The sequence below is a fragment of the Pteropus medius genome, unplaced genomic scaffold, assembly GCF_902729225.1.
Source record: "Pteropus medius unplaced genomic scaffold, Ma_sr-lr_union100, whole genome shotgun sequence".
Lineage (NCBI taxonomy): Eukaryota > Metazoa > Chordata > Mammalia > Chiroptera > Pteropodidae > Pteropus > Pteropus medius.
The window spans coordinates 20,032,629-20,050,791 of NW_024354875.1; the positions used below are offsets into that span (position 1 = coordinate 20,032,629).

General features: G+C 32.5%; 1 long non-coding RNA gene across 2 annotated transcripts in view; it reads right to left on the reverse strand.

Annotated features, from left to right (window-relative positions):
- Positions 1-2,521: 2,521 nt before the first annotated feature.
- Positions 2,522-18,163, reverse strand: part of LOC120596940 (uncharacterized) — an 81,908-nt gene continuing 66,266 nt past the window's right edge. The window contains exons 4-6 of one of the 2 annotated variants that reach the window (XR_005651270.1): positions 6,953-7,070; positions 4,355-4,475; positions 2,522-4,078 (exon numbers count right to left, since the gene is read on the reverse strand). This is a non-coding gene — a long non-coding RNA (uncharacterized LOC120596940). The remainder of the gene's footprint in view (positions 4,079-4,354; positions 4,476-6,952; positions 7,071-18,163) is intronic. The other variant, XR_005651271.1, reaches the window with a different exon arrangement.

Below are 18,163 nucleotides of genomic sequence, written 5' to 3' on the forward strand. Positions count from 1 at the left end.
TTTGATTCTAATTTCAGTGTTATTTGAAGCCATACACATTTTTGCATGTTTTTGTTTTGTGAAATACCTTTTATTTAATTGTCTTTGGACTAGTTTGTTTACATTTGGTATTAACATCGTTCGATGTTTAATTAATATTTGTTTAAATCACCCTGTAAAACTTTCTGAATTTGGTCATTCTTTTCTTAGCATATTTTTTAGATTTTCAATTACAATTGGCATACAATTGAATATTAGTTTCAAGTGTACAACACAGCAATTATACATTTATATAATTTATGATAAATCTAGTATCCATCTGACACCATACACAGTTATTACAATATTATTGACTATATTCCTTATACTATACTTTACATCCCTGTGACTATTTCTTAACTATCAATTTCTACTTCTTAACCCTATCAAAACTCCCTCCCATATGGCAACTCTCAAAATGTTCTCTATATTTATGACTTAGTTTCTGTTTTGTTTGGTCATTTTGTTGTTGTTGTTGTTGTTGTTCTTTAGATTCCACATATAAGTGAAATCATATGGCATTTTTCTTTTCTGACTTACTCCACTCAGCACAATACTCTCTAGGTTCATCCATGTTGTTGCAGATGGCAAGATTTCATTCTTTTTTCTATTATTTTTTATGGCTGAACAATATTCCTTTGTATATATGTATCACTTCTTCTTTATCCATTTATCTATTGATGGACACCCAGGTTACCTCCATATATTGGCTATTATAAATAAAGCTGCAATAAACGCATGGATGCATATGTCTCTTTGAAGTAGTGTTTTGGGTTTCTTCAAATAAACACCCAGAAGTTCCTCATTTGGATGGCCTCCCTGTGTACTAGGTAGGGCTCCTAAGTCTCAGTCTTAGTAAAGTGGCCTTATGGAGTAGGTATCTTGTGAGACCCAGTAGCATAGTCTTCCCTGGTCACCTGAGTCAGGTGCTTCAGGTGTGTCCTTTATGTGGGTTGTGTGTGCCCTTATCTTGTAGTTGAGACTTAGTTCCTGTTTGCACATCAGTGAGAGAGACTGACCCTCAAGACGATTGGCTGTGAGGACTGACCAGTAAGGAGCTAACTCTACAGAGTAAGATTCACTTTAGAAGGGTTCTGGTGCCTACCCAGTCTACTCTTTGGATGTGTCATCCTCAGATGCAGCCATGGGTGGTGCTCCAGCTTGGGTCGAAACTGGCCACCAACGTGCCAGCCCCAGGACCTTCTGGGAGGAACCCTGCAGCAGGCCAAGTTTGGCCAGCAGCTTGTGTACTGCCTGGAGCCATTTGGCAAGAGTCATGAATTTGGTAATTCTTAAAATGATAACTTTAATTATTATTTTAATACCTTTAATAGTTATAGAACCATTCATATTTTCTATTTATTCTTGAGTTATTTTAAGTAAGCTAAATTTTGCTGGGAATGTGACAAATTAGTTGCATTTTCAAAATTTCTAATTTATTGGCAAAAATATAAATGTATTTTTTTATTATCTCCTTAATCTCTATTGTATTTATGCTTGTTTTATTTCAAATTTCATTTGGACCTCCTCTCTTTTATTTAAATGAGTATTGCTGAAGATTTGACAATATTATTAGTCTATTCAAAAAATCTTATTGGTTTTCTTTTTTGACATGTTACTTGTTTTATTTCCTTCATCAATTCTATTTTATTTTTTATCCTTATTTCTTTCATCCTTTATTTAATTCAAGTTTTTTTTTGTTTCTTTTCTATTACCTGAAATTAATTGTTTAACTCATTCATGTTTATTTTTCTTCTTTTGTGATACAAGTATCTTAAGGCAGCAAAATTTCCACTGTGAACAACTTTAGCTATGTCTCTTATTCATTCTAAGTACTGTTTAATTTATTTTTGGACATTAGGCATTTTAGGTGTTTCTTTTAGATTATTTTTATTTTTCCTGAAATACAGCTTTTAGGTTGTTTAACTAGGTTTGAAAATTACTAGATTTTTTTTTCCAGACAGTAAAAATAGGGAACGCATAATCTTAGCAGAGATTAAGAATCCCAGAGGAAAAGAATAATTTGAAGACTGCAAGCTAAAATTCAGATACGATGACTTGGAGATATCAGAATCATGGGCATGTAGAAATGAAAACTAGACAAATGAAACTGACAGGGAAGTCCATGTTAGAGTTGTAAATTTGAAAATTGTTAGTATAGAGATTGATTTAAAAGTCATAGGAATTAACACTATTCTCCTAACAGAACAATTAGAACATAAGAGCGCCCAGGGCCAAGGGTCTAGGAACCCAGCATCTAGAAGTCAGGTAGATTAAAGTGATAAAATGAAGGCAAATTAGTTAATAAAGAAGAAAAGCTTAGTTTTTAAAGAGAGTAGAGAAATAATTAGGTAGCTGGAGGGGAGCATTTGGTCAAAAATGTTTTGTTTTGTTTTGTTTTGTTTTGTTTTTTGCTTTGTTTTGTTTTGTTTTGTTTTGTTTTTAAAGGAGGAAAATACCAGAACATGTTTGAAGGCTGATTAAAAAAAAAATCCTGAAGAGAGTGTTCGATGACATAAACAAGACGAGGGGAAAACTAGAAAAGTGAAAGTGCAAAGCAGCCTAAAATAAAAACACTGACAATATTAGATGTTGTCAAGAAGGTAGATCAACCAGAATTTTTGTTTATTGTTGGTGAGAATATAAAATGGTACAATAATTTTGTTTAAAAGTCTGTCATTTTTTTGTAATAACCGTATACTTTATGAGCCAGCAATACTACTCATAGGTATGTATTCGAAAGAAATAACAAGTCTATGAAAAGAATATCTATCTCCGCTTTATTCATAATACCTCAAATTCAAAATAACCCAACTGTCCATTTATAGGAGAACAGATAAACTTCTGTGTACTCAGAAAAATGTAGTATTATTAAGCCATTAAAAAAAACTTACTGATATATGTGACAACATGGGTAAATCTCAAAAACCGTTTGAAAGAGTTATATAAGCCAGACACAAAGTAGTGCATACTATATGATTCTGTTTTATATGAAATTCTAACAGAAACAAAACTAATTTTTATTGGGAAAAAATCAAAAGAGCAGTTTCCTCTGTTGGGAGTGGAGGTAGAATATTGATTGGAAAGGGAATGAAGAAATTGTCTGGGGTGATAGTTGTGTTCCTATCTCTTGATAGGGGTTTGGGTTGTATCAATATCTTCATTTATCAAAACTCAACAAGTACACATTCTGTTATATTTAAAATTTACCATGAGAAAATAAATAAATATTAAACTTTGATTAATAGTAACCAAATGTTGAAGCTTTTAAGAGAAATGTAATAGTGTCTACAATTCATTTGAAAAAACATTAAAAATTACAAGACGAATTGATGACGGATAGATATATGATAAAATGAGTATAGTAAAATATGAATGGTATAATATAGGTTATGGCAACATGGATGTCACTTGCTATGCATTTGAAAATTTTTATAAGAATATATTGTAAAAATAAGCAGTAGAAAGAAGGCTTCTGGGGCTATGTAGTCATATTTTCTTTTTTTTTTTTTTTTTTTTTTTTTTTTTTTTTTTATAGGAGAAATGCCACCACAAGGATTTGGAGAAGAAAAGGGAGTCAGAAAAACACTCTTCCTACAATAAACTGACACTGGTAGAATGAAATAAATAAATAAATAAATAAAAATGAACATAATTAAGTCATTTTGGTATAATAAAACTACTCAGGAATTTCAAGTTGTAGAATTGCAAGAAATGTCTGGACATTTTTCGTGGCCCAACTGCTCATCATTTGTAAGATTGTTAAGGGCATTGCTAACATACATTTTTCTCTATACACTTGGCATAGTGACCATTCATTGAAATTTCAATTAATCAAATGTTCCCATTCTTCCTCTCTCATAGTCTTGAATCATGTGAAGGGCCCAAAATCATAGTTTTGTAAGTGCATAATGCACCTCCTTTCCCACGTCTGTATGTTCATTTAAAATCTATTCTTCACCATCCTACGTAAAAATCTTTTCTTTTGCTCTCTCAGTGCTTTGGAGTCAAAGACATCTTCATTTCATTTTTGCAGTTCCCTCTGAGGAGCTGATGTAAGCTGGCAGAAGACGAAAAGTATTTAAAGTGTGGCAGAAGAGCTCAGTTCACATAAAGCAGTCATTCTTTCTCTGATAATACTCTTGACTACTCTGAACTGTGCTAGGTTAAACAAGTTCAATCTCTCTATAGTACTTTATACAGGATTTGAGTTTTCTCTAGAAAGGCATGCCCACATTTATTTATTTGCATGTTTATATTTTCTGTGGCAAGCAAGAACAAAAGGAAAGTAGAGATGAGGGTCTTCTCTAATGGAGAAATATTGGGATGGACTTACTTGAAATGTGCCATTATTCACACCAAGAGAAACCTCAGTATCCTTTGTAGAAAAGGAAAGCACTGTGCAGAAGAAGCACAGCCAAGGTATTCTCTAAACGCAGCGTGACATAGACTGGACCCTGAAATTAAAAAAAAAAAAAAAAAATCTATTTGTTTTCTATTTTTAATGACAGAAGATTAAGTAAAATTCTACCATCTAGGTTGAAGGGGAAAAAAGTAAAAACAAAATGAATTAAAAAGCAGCAGTATATTCAAAATTTAAATTTCTTGTCAGTTCAGTAATGTAAGATGTCATGGGTAACATGGGAAATACTTATTTAAATTTTTCATGTATCCTCAGAATGAATCAAGATTGAAATGAGAAAGTGCACATAATAGAGAAAAAGGAGCAAAATCTAAAGCTTTCTTCCAGGTAAAAGATTAGTCATTTAGGGACTTCCCATCTAAAATGCAAAGTAGCAACTGCTATTTGCTTGCTGAGGAGCAAGCTTGTCAAAAATAATTCTCTAGACATTTCTACTCTGTTAAATAACTAGCATATATTGTTTAAAAAACAACCCCTGTCTTTAATCCTTATTAAAATACACACATACAAACACAAAAACCTTCTCCAATAGCAAATACATTTGGTCTAAGAGGCTGATCATATTTGAATAGATATATAAATTCTGGTTTAAATTTTCTAACATAAACAGACATTTGTGTTTAGATTTTTTTAGTGCACTTCATATTAGAGTTTTGTTTTTATTTTGGGGGGAGAGTTGTTAATACTATGTACAAAGCAGGTCAGTACATGCGTTAATCATAAAAACATACAAAGAAACTTGAGAAAACGTCTTTATTTCAAATTCTGACTTTGTCTTTCACACTCCAGTTGTTACTGGTATTAGACACTGTGACATAGACAGAGAAGGGACATGACATAGATAAAGCAAACAAAAATTGAACAAAACACAGGAAGACGACATTTATAATGTCACTGACAAAGGCAGTCACTTCACTTTAAATAATGTGGCAGGCTGCAAAACTATAGTAATTACTAGAATTCCATTTTCATTAACTAATAAACCAAGGAAAACAATTTAAGTATCTGAATGTCATTTTTCAAATGAAAATAAACTGTAAACATTTGAATAACATCACAGCAGGGATAATATACCTAAAGAAATCTATTGAAACATGCTAGTGGATTCATCCTCTTCTATCACATTAAAACTGCAATTGACTGTAAACCTCCTACCACTCTCCACTGAGACTTTAATTGTAAAGATTCCTGTTACATATCATATTAGAATTTAGTTAAAATTGTAGAACACATTATTTCCAATCAGACGGCCAACCATCACTCACAAAGATTTTTAAAAAGGTGATTAATAATTCATCTCAGATAAGGAAAAGATCTATATTTATACCATCTTCTCAGCCACCATAAACTACCTGACAATTGTTCAGTAATGATGCCCAGTAAATTCTTTAAAATGGTAATTTGTCATTCTGTCACTTCATTTGTGACCTAAAATTCCTCACTTGAGGCATCATCAAATAAATTAATCACTTTCCAGGATCCATTTCTCTGTTCTGCACGTTATTATGCCCGAGCTCTCTTGTGTTTCTCTTCATTTACATATATTTAATGGCTGAGCCGTGGTTCACGATGGCACATAACGCACACATCTCATTACAGGTGAAATATTCTAACTGCCACTATCACTGGGAAAGAAAATAACTCTCCCAATTTAATTTTCCTGATGTAACAAAACCATGATTCTTCACTATGAAATGTTGATGCCATCCATCAGTCACAATCAATAAAATCATCATAGAAGTACGCCTTCTTCAGCATCTTTCCCTCATACTGGTATTATTTGAGGAAGGTAATTAAACTCATAATATGTAATGAATGTAAATGAAGTAAAAATCCTCATGTTAGCTCTCTAACTATGATGATTTTACAGCTTTGGTTTAAAATATTTCTCCCACAACTTACACATACATAAGTCCTGAATAGAGAGATATCCACTGCAAAGACGCTATTCATCAACAAACAGAACTCATTTTTAAAATAGTATTTTTAACGTAAAAGTATTAAGTATTACTATTTACAGATTTTCTACTTAAATGATATATTATCTTTGAATTTATGTATTTTTAAGCTTCTTCAAATGTAGCTACCTAGTAGTTCTGATGCAGATTCTATCATGTGACAAATTAAATGATATTTTTTTAAGTAACCTGGTCTACTTGATTCCTGCCATTTAAGAGCTGCAGGTGCCATCTGTTCTCAAATAAGAAATTGTCTTGTTGAACTTGGCAATCTTACTCGTCTCTGCCTGAAGAAGCCTATGAAAACATAGATCAAAGAAGCAGGACATTTTACAAACAGTGGTTTGGGAATTAGCACTTCAGAACTATTTCTACCTACTGTAAATATTCATCTCAAATTGCTATGGTATTATTTTTGCAAAGGTCAATAGGGAGTGTTTTAAAGTAAGCTAGTGTCACATAAACATCGCCCACGTCTCTAAGTATGTTACAACTTAATTGAACATTCATTAACTGGTCCCACATACGTAGCTTCAGGAGAATGATGCCTTACAGAAGTCCATTTGGAATGAGGATTCCCTTCATTATGGATTCATCATCAAAAATGGCAACTTTCTTTATCTTGGAAGTGGTCCTTGTTTGCCCGTTTAAAATAATGCTTGTGAGAGTGTCTAAAATAAGTGAAATATTAACTCTATGTCTCTGAAACAAAGGAGAAAGTAGGTGAATACCACTGCTCCACAGATGAATGACCTAACTACAATATTGACAAACCATATACACTGTATTACCTTCCTTCCTCATTAATTATCATATAGTTATTTTTAATAGGCACTTACTTTTAAAAAAAAGACGGTGTGTGCAGTTTTGCATATGCTTTTATTAACACTACAGCAGTCTGTTAACCTAAAGCAAAACCTCCAGCACATAAACCCTAATAGACTTAACTGGAAAATAGGAGCTGACCACTATTCTGGAGCTTGATGGGGAGACCCTGAGCTTTATCTGAATTTTTAGAATGTCATCAACTTATTGAAGCAAGAGCTAGAATGGGCATTCCTACATGAGACTAGACTGGGGCCTCAGATGATGTTCTGATGTGGCATGGAATGGTTCATTGTGGTGACAGTGGCAGGAAATAGAAATGAGCTTTTATCATAATTAAAAAAAAAAACAGACACAACTCAAGTCCCATAGAAAATAAGATTATGATGCAAGGGTAAGGATTAGAAGACTTAAACTTAAGTATTAAACTTAGGCAATTTAAAAATCTCACAAAAACTATAGCTAAATGACACTAAATACATGTATTAAAACAGAAACACTAAGCAAAATAAACTATTTTGGACAATAAGAAAAATAGAGAAAAACTACTTTTTGTGATGTATGACTGAGTTCTATGTATTTCAGCAAATTTGACGTTCTGAAAATTCAATGAACTAAAGCATATTTTAAGGACAGATGCTAGTAGCCAGCAAAGAAAACAGGTATGAAGATGAGTAGAGTTTGTTTCAGGAACAAAGGAAAAAGAGGAAAGACTCTTGCAAATACAAATGCATATATTAATTATGTTAAATGTACCATGGAAACTAGTGATTGCCCACATTGTGGAAGAGTGCACTTAACAAGACCAACCTTTAACGGGGGTGGGGGACATTTCCTTATTATTTAAACAATCATCTCTTTTGCAAAAGAAGAATTTACTCCCCCAGTCATATTTACAGTTTTAACAAAAGTTGCCCAAACTGTTTGAAATTCCTGGCTATTCCTCTCATAGAGACCTGACCAGTGACATGTGCACCCTAATAATAGTACCAGAGATATTGTTGTTATAATTATTTCCTTCAGATATTGTTTTCTAAAACCATAAAAAATTTAAAACATAATTAAACCCCAAGCTGCAACTGCTAAAATAAATATTCCTTGGTAATTTCCAATTAAATTGAAGTTTGTATGGGGCAGCAATCTTAGTCCATACATCCCTTTGTAGCCAAAAGCAAATGTTTATAGGCTTCTCAATTAATCACTTTTGCTTGAGATAACTCATTATTGAAAATTTGGATTACCCCAGAATACAAAGTAAACATTGTGCTGAGTTTGGTCCACGAGTTAGCTGGGAATAGGTAACTGCGTTAGTTACATTGCTCTTGAGAGCCTCCTTCTGATCTGTAGAATGAGAATTAAAAAAACAAATATGTAACTTACAGGTTGTCTACTAAAATCAATAAGCAAATAGGTGATAAAGAGCTATAAAGCTGTAAATATTAGGCTAATAACATTTATTTTTCTTTTATGTTGTATTTGTTTGCTAGGGCTGCCATAACAAAATATCAAAGACTAGGTAGCTAAAACAATAGAAATTTATTTTTCATGGTTCTGGAGACTGGAAGTCCAAGATTAAGGTGTCAGCAAATTTTGTGCCTCCCATGGCCTCTCTCCTTGGCTTGCTAATGGCCGCTTTCTCATTGTGCTCTCCCACAGTCTTTTCTCTATCATGTGTATCCCTGGTATCTCTGGATTAGGGCTCCACTTTTATGACTTTATTTAAAATCAATTACCTCTTTAAAAGCCTTTTTCCTATAGTCACATTTAGGGTTAACATATAAATTTTGAGAGCTCATAATTAAATCACTACAGTACAACAACCACTTTGTGTGTGTGTGTGTGTGTGTGTGTGTGTGCGTGCGTGCGTGTGCATGTGTAATCAAAAGTTTTAAAGAAGGTATCTCGAATTGAGATGATAGTGTCACTAACTGAGGTAGCCTAGATGTCTGAGACTCCACGTGAAGGAAAGCTGCCCTGCGTAGTTACTGAAAACTGCAGCAGACTTTGCATGGATACGATATAAACTCTTGGTTTTATTAAACCACGATGACAGGCATGACCTAAAGTGACTCTTCATGAGTCATACCCTTGTATAAGCCCTTCTCTTTTCAGCAGGCAGAACTTGTTGCTTCTTACCAACATAATATGGCAAAGGTGGTGAGATATTACTATGTTACATCATAAAGACTCTGCTTAACAAATTGCAGGGGAGAGACTCTCTTTCTGGCCTTTAAAGTGAAAGCTACAATGAAGTGAACTGCCTGCCTAAGGAAAGCTCATTGTATCAAGAAACTGGGAGGCCTCTAAGTTCTGAGGATATCCCCTAGCCAAAACCTATCCGAAAAGTTGGGCCCTCAGCGTTATAATCTCTCTGGTGTGGGATATAGCTGATCGAATATTTAAATCGACATCAAAGTGACCTTAAATGGTTCATTGTGGTGATAGTGGCAAGGTGAAATGAGTTTTTATCATAGTTAAACAAAATAGATACAACTCAAGTCCCATAGAAAATAAGATTGTGATGCAAGGGTATGGATTAGAGGAGTTTAACTGTAAATCTTTTAAAAAATGTCACAAAAACTATAGTTAAATGTCACTAAATATGTGTAAAACAAAAACAATAAACAACATAGATTAAACTATTTTGGACAATAGGAAAGATAGAGAAAAACTACTTTTTGTGATATATGAATGAGTTCTATGCACTTTAGCAAATTTGATACTCAGAATATGAATTTGGAAAATGAATTCTTCTAACAACCATATGCACTTGGAAGTCTACTAACCTCTACAAAGGAATGTAGTCTGGTCAACATATTTTTTTGCAGCTTTGTGAGATCCTGAGCAAAAGACTCGTAAACTTTGCCTATACTTTTGATTCATTAAAGCTTGAGATAATAAATGTATTGTTTTAAGCTTTGAATTAGCCATAGTTTGTAGGCAGACACTGAGACTTTAGGGTTTTTCATCATCATAGCATACATTTAGTCTATTCTGGCTAATCTTGGAACAACTGGTTAGGGTGGAAACAATAGAGGCTGATTGCCAAAATATTAGCTACATAATCAGTTGGACAATCATAACCAACATGAACATAGAAGAATGGACTGGTATCTTTCAGAAGAGAGGTGTGCTACTGTACCAATCTTTCACTCACATTTTTGGCTATTGGGTGATATGAAGAAAACATACTTCTTAAATTACAAGACATCAGGAAGTTTAGAGGGTTATCAAAAAAATGGAATTTTAGAAATAGGACCTTGGGATACCCATAAAGGATAAACTTAAATATGATTTAAAATAAAATAAAAAGTAGGGTCATCAGACAATTGTGCTGGCTTCTCTACAGGATAAATAATAGATGCAATCCCTTGAGAAGCTTCACATCTATGAGACTCATGCACTCATTAAAAAGAAGAGATGGAGTTTAAATAGTTAAATACACAATCCTGAGGCTTACAAAGAACTAAATCCTCTAATGCTTAGAAAAGTTTTGACTAATGAATTACAGAATGGAATCTTAAAGCATGGCAAATTCAAAAGAGAATTCTCTAATAAGAGTGCTTGTTTGTTTGGGAGGTTGAACAACTAAATAAAACATCAGAGACAGCCTTAGTTCCTTCAAAACGGCAGCATCCCAATAGAAATGATAAAGTAAAATATTCTCTCTAGAGTTTGTAAAATTGTGGAGTATCAATAAATACAGTAAGTAAGTAATCTGTCTATTGTACATTTTGCTGCTGGAATTCATGAGAGCTATGGAATCTCTTTATGTATAGGTTTTATAATTGGGCATACCCCTACTCTCCAATAGTATAATATAAACAGACCTGATTGAAAGCATGGTGCTGTCTTTTCTAGTCTTTGATTCTACCAGAGAATTTTTTTAAAAAATGTTTTAGCATCTCATTCTAAAATGCTAAAGTGGACTCTTTTTTTCCCCTCTTTGACATTTGACTGCAACAGGCACATTGAGTTCTATACCAAGGATTCTGTTATCACTGTAGAAACATGCCCAAAGGAGAAGCTGTCCATTGTGAATAATGCTGTTGTAGTTCAGGTGGGCGGTAGGTATGTGGACCTCAGCATTTTCAGTGGAACAGTGTCCAGTAAATATATGAGCCTTGTACCACCTCTGTATATTTCACAAAATAAGATGAAATGGAACTGACAAGCACAACAAACTCATTCCAAAATTTCTTTTCATTTAGTAGTTTCAGTTCAGTTCGGAAAATCTAAACCCTGAAATATATTTTACCTGTTTTGTACTATTGCACAATGTAGTGAAATTGTTTTTTCTTTTTTTGTTTTGGTTTTTGTTTTTAGTTATTAATGTTACCATTTGCTGTTTCTATTTCCATGATACTCAGTTTCAATGATAACAATTAATAGGAAATGTGCATTTGCTCCTTAGTGCTGGGAACTGGATTTTTTTACAGGCACATCTAATTTTCAGAAATTGTATGTACCACCAAGGAATAAAACAAAAAATGAAATACTCTTCGTAGGAAGACGAACAGAATTAATATTCCAATTAGGTAATTACAATCTACCATCCTAAAAAATCTTCAGTCCTTTCCTTTTCAAACTCAAATTGTTTTGCAACGTAGTTCTGTTATTCTTAAAGCCTACTTTCTTATACCACACACAAGTGCTTTTCAAGTTTGGGTGAAAATCATTTTTTTATAACGTTTAGAGTGGCTAGTTTCAATTGCTTTGGAATTTTCTGGTATGATACAGTAAATGAACTGATTTTTCTGCTTTCTTACTCCCCCCACCTCATTTAAGAATCAGATGAAAGGGATCATTTACATGATATACTATAACATGTTAGATATCTTTTACTGAAAAAAAGTATCAAATTAATGTTAAGAGAATGGACTTTAAATTCTCAGTATCTCAAGTTTTTCCCAATGCACAATTCTAATAGGTCCTACCTTATCAGATATAATAATAGTAGTTAATACTTGAGAGCATTTATTGCACACCAAGCACATGTCTAAATACTTTATACATATAGCAAGTCTATGTATGCATAAGCCACCTGGAATAATTTCTGGCATAAACTGAGCACTCAATAAATGCTAGTAATAATAGTGGTTATTATTAGTGTTAGTAGCGGTCATAGTAATAGAAATACATGTGGTAGAGTTTTTATCTACTTTTTGTCACTTCATCTGTTATAGATTTCAAATACAGCTCTTCACCAAAAGGGCATTTCAAAAGTTCTGTTTAGTTTTAGGAAAAAGTGCAAAGACTATGTTATGAATATCTATAAAAGATGATGAAAATTTCACATTAAATCCTTCAAATTTTAAAATTGTCCTAGAAATACAATATGTATTGGCACAAAAAGAATTTCATCCAGTAAGTAGGGAATAACAACATAAAGAAAACATGGATTCTAATACTAGTTTCCTAAATTAATAAAGCCTTTTTAGAATATTGAACACTTGCCAACTTTTGTGTTTTCTATTAAAAATATTGCTTTTGTGATGATGGTTGAGAGGGCTGGTTTTAGGAATAAAAAATGGAAAAGTTAGGGTGCTCCTTTCCCTTATGTATATGACAACTCTATGTTTGGACCAAAAATGCCCCATATCTCTCAAGTGGGAATAGAGTGAGAAACAACAGTTCACATGCATGCATCTTTGTGCATGCTCACAAATCCTCTCGCTGTTTTAATATGCCATGTTTTCCTTATTCATTCTCTAGAGAGAAAAGTTAATGTAATAGAATTATAATCCCAAACACCAACTTCTATTGAAATTATTAAAGAATATCAATAATTACAAATTTTACCATCTATTTTTAAGATAATGACATTTTGTTGTTCTTGGCTAAAGTGTCAAATAAACATGCTCTTTGTTAAAAACTAGAGCAAAAGGACTAAGTCTTCCATTCTTCTCCTCTGAAGGAATCATTGTTCATAGAAATTGGTTTATATTCTTGCAGGTGTCTATGCTTTTCTTCTCTTGACAAGGTATTGTTACTATGCTTTCACAACAGTATTTAGAGATTTTTCTTAATAAATATTTGAATGATCTTCACACATTGGGAAACAAAATACAATCTTGAGAATAGATTAAGTAGTGCGATCACAAAGGCAGGAGGGGAGATTTGAACAGAGACCTGAATAAATAGGTAGTGTGCTGATCCAGGGAATGGATTTGTCATTAGGACACAGGTTTGTTTCATGTCTCCACTATTTCAAGGAACCAAATAGACTAATGTCATGTAAATGCTGTGTACTCATGTGAGTTTTTCACTCATAAAGATTTCTATATGTGCAACAGAAGTACCTTAACATGTTAATAAATATTTCCAAATAGCCTTCCAATCTAGTTTACCAAAATGTCCTGACATCAAGACTACATGAGGGTACCTGTTCTCCTCAGCTCTTACCAACCCTGCAGACGGTCATATTTTTTAATGTTTCCTAATTTTGCTGGTTAGAAATAGTGTTTCTACTTCCATTTCTCTCATTACTAGTGAGTTTACAGATCTTATCATATATTTTTGACCATTATTGCTTCTTTTTCTCTTAACTGACTATTATGTATGTGTTTTTGGTCATTTCCTAAGGGATATGTAGGAGGTCATTGTGTATTAAATTATCTTTTCTATCATATAGGTTAAAAAAAATACTGTTTAATGCTGGTTTTTTAACTTTGCTTATGTTGTTTTCTATAAAATATTTTTAAAATTTTTATATAGTCAAAAATTATTTTTCTTCATCTTTATTAAGCACCTCTGCTGTGCCAGCCTCCCTTCTAAGAGTCAGGGATAGAAATATAGTGGAAGGAAACAGACAAAAAAAAAATGTGTAAATGTGAGGTGATTCCTATGTTGTGCAAAAGATAAGCAGAAGAAAGAGTCAAAAAGTTTTAGGGGAGTGGGGCTGCCTATTTACATGAAGCAGAAAGGCCTTTCTGAGAGGGTGACATTTAATTAGACCCGAGAAGGGAGTAGAGGGAACCACATAGGGAAAGCCTTTCGAATCATGGAAACAGCAAGTGGGGCAGGCCCCTGCTAAGCATGCACAAAGAATGGCAAAGAGGCCAAAGGCGAAGTAGATGAGTGAAGGGTGAACGGGAGCGTATGAGATCAGAGAGGTGGCAGGTATCAAACCAGGTAGAAACTTATAGGCTGTGATGTGAATATTTTCAGCAGTGTATCTGACTTAATTTTAAAGGATCATTCTGTCTGAACAACAGAGAATATACTATAAAGTATAAGAATGAAAACTGAAGCAGGAAGAGTATTTATAAGGATATTGTAATTGGCCAAGTAAGAGATAATAGCTTCTGGGCATTTTGACATGCTTATGAGTTACTTTTTTTAAGAATATAAAGACAAAATTTATGAATATTTCCTTTTTAAAATTAGGTTGAAATTTTTATTTGTAATTAGAACTTTTATATTGTACAATGTTTTATTTTTAATATTTATTTTTATTGAGAAAACTGAATATAATAATATGTACAACATGTTGATTTGATACAGTTATGTACTGCAATAAGATTATCCTACTGTTAACTAACACCTCTATCATGTCACATAATCATTATTTCTTTTTTGTGGTGAGAACATTTAAGATCTCGTCTTAGCAACTTTGAAGTATATAATACAATACTGTGGACTATAATCACTATACTGTGCATTAGATATCCAGAACTTATCATCTTCAAGTTGTAAGTTTGTACCCTGTAACACCTCCTCAATCCCTCCACCTCTCCAGCCCCTGTTAACCACCACTTTACTCTAAGCTTCTATAAGTTTAGCTTTTTTAGATTCCACACTCAAGCACTATCATATGGTATTTGTCTGGGGCTTGTCTCACATAATGTCCCAAAGATTCATCCATGTTGTCTTTCTTTCTCATGGCTAGAAAATATATATACACAAATACACAGATATATATACATATATATATATTCACATACATACATGGTATGTGTGTGAGTATGCATATGTATCTCACATTTTCTTTATCCATTTCTCCATTGACAGACACTTAGGTTGTTTCTATATGTTGGCTTTTGTATATAATGCTGCAATAAACATGGTAGTGTGATTTTTCTTCAATATCCCATTTTTATTGCTTTTGAATATATACCCAGAAGTAGAATTTGTAATTTTTTGAGAAACCTCCATACTGTTTTCCACACTGGCTGACCAAATTTACATTCCCACCAATAGTGCATAAGGGTTCCCATTTCTTTACATCCTCACCAGCATTTGTTATATCTTATCTTCTTGATGATAGTCATTCTAATAGATGCAAGGTGATATCTCATCATGATTTTGGTTTGTATTTCCCTGATGATTAGTAAATGTTGAGAACCTTTTCAAGTACCTGTTGGTCCTTTGTATGCCTTCTCTGAAAAAGTGTCCATTCTGTTGCTCTGCCCATTTTTAATTGGATTCTTTTGGGGAGGTTGTTATAGAGTTGCATGAATTTTTTTTATGTATTATGAATATTAACTCCTCAGCCATCATATAATTAGTAAATATTTTCTTCCATTCTATAGGAAGAATTAATATTGTTAAAATGTCTATGCTATCCAAATCTATCTATAGATTCAATGAAATTTCTATCAAAATGCCAATGACTTTTTTCACAGAAATAGATAATACAATCCTAAAATTTGTATGAAAACATGAAAGACTTTAAATAGCCAAAGTAATCCTGAAAAGAACAAAGCCAAAAGCTATTCATATTTTGTTGAAATAAATAAGAATCCATTGCCAAATCTAAAATCATGCAGAGCTACTCTTATATTTATTCTGACAATTATAGATTTGGCTGTAGTATCTAGGATTGAAAATTTTTTATTTACTTTTTGTATATGGTGTAATAAGGGTACAACTTCATTCTTTTGCATGTGGAGATCCAATTTCCCATACCATTTGTTGAAAACATAATTCTTCCCCCATTAAATGTCTTGGTCGCCTTGACAAAAATCAGTTGACCATAATACATTAATTTATTTCTGGACTCTCAAGTCTATTCCATTGATCTATATGACCATCCTTATTCTAATATCACAATATCTTGATTTTTATGTTGCTGTATGGTGATATTTTGAAACTGAGAAATGAGCATCTGTGCTTCTTTTTCAATATTTTCTTACCGATTCTGAGTTCCTTTCAATTCCATATGACCTTAGGATAGGCTTGCCACTTTCTAAAAAGAAGCTAGCTGAAATTCTCTAAGGATTGCGGTGAATCTGTAGATTAATTTGGAGAGTATTTCCATTTTAACGTATTCCAATTCATAAACATGGGATGTTTTTCCATTTATTTAAATACTTTTACTACAATGCATTGCAGTTTTCATATGATGAAACTTGCACTTCTTTTGTTAAATGTATCCTTATATATTTTATTCTTTTTGACACTATTGCAAATGAAATGTTTTCTTGATTCCACTTTCAGATTATTCATTGCAAGTATACAAAAATACAATTGATTTTACATATATTCATCTTGTATCCTGCAAATTTGATGAACTCATTGAAAAACTAACAGACTTTTAGTGAATTCTTTAGGATTATCTTTAAACAAGATCATGCCATCTGTGAATACAGTAGGTTTTTCTTATTTTTGACCTGTATAATTTTTATTTTTATTTTTCCTAATTATTCTGACTAGAATCTCTAATACAATGTTGAATACAAGCAATGAGAATGAAAATTCTTCTCCTATTATCTCAGGAAGAAAGCACCAATTCTTTCACTGTATATGCTGGCTGTGGATTTTTGTACTTATTCCCTTTTTTTTTTTTTTTGACCATGCAAAACATTTTATTTATTATTTCCAGAAATAGCTTAGGTATGGACAAAATGGCATTAACTTTTGAATGCTATTTTTTACATTTCTTTGCTTTTTAATTTGAAATTTATTGTGGTGACATAGGTTGATAAGATTATATGTTTCAAGTGTACAATACTATAACACATCATCTGAATATTTCATTGTCTGCTCAACACTCAAAGTTTAGTCTCTTTTCATTACCATACATATGACCCCCTTTACCCACTTTTACCTGCCACCACCTATCTTCCCCTCTGGTATATATATATTACCATATATATATATATATATATATAGAGAGAGAGAGAGAGAGAGAGAGTCATTTGTATCTCTTCTTGGGAAAAGTGTCTTCTGCCCATTTTTCAATTGCATTGTTTTTTGTTGTTGTTGTTCAGTTAAATAGTTATTTACATATTTTGACTATTAGCCCCTTATCAGAGGTACTGTTTGCAATTATCTTGTTCCACTCGGTTGGTATACTTTATCAGGATAAGAAATTTCCCTTCTCTTCCTAGTTTGTTAAATGATTTTGTTTTTTCATGAAAGAGTATTGGATTTTGTCAAATGCTTCCTCTGCATTTATTAAGATGAACACATGCTTTTGGTTATATTTATATGGTATATTATTATATTAATTGATTTTTAGATGGTAAGCCAAACTTGCATTCCTGAAATAAATCGCATTTGGTCATGGTGTATTTTCTTATATGTTGCTAATTTGGTTGCTAGTATTTTGTTGAGGAGTTTTGTATCCACATTCATAAGAAACATTGGTCATTAGTTCTTGTGAAGAATTTGTCTGATTTTGGTATCAATATTGACTTCATAGAAAGAGATGAAGAGTGTTCTCTTTTCTATTTTTTGAAAGAGCTTATGAAGAATTACTTATTTTAAAATGTTTGGTAGAATTATTCTGTGAATCCATCTGGGCCGGTGGTATTTCGATGATATATATACATATACATACACAAGCACGCAGATATATAAAATCACATAAAATATACATTGTTATTATTACATCTATCTCTTTATATAAATAAATTCAAAATTTATCTTAGTAATTTGTGTGTTTTTAAGAATTTGGTGAGTTCGTCTAAGTCATCAAGTTTATTAGTACACA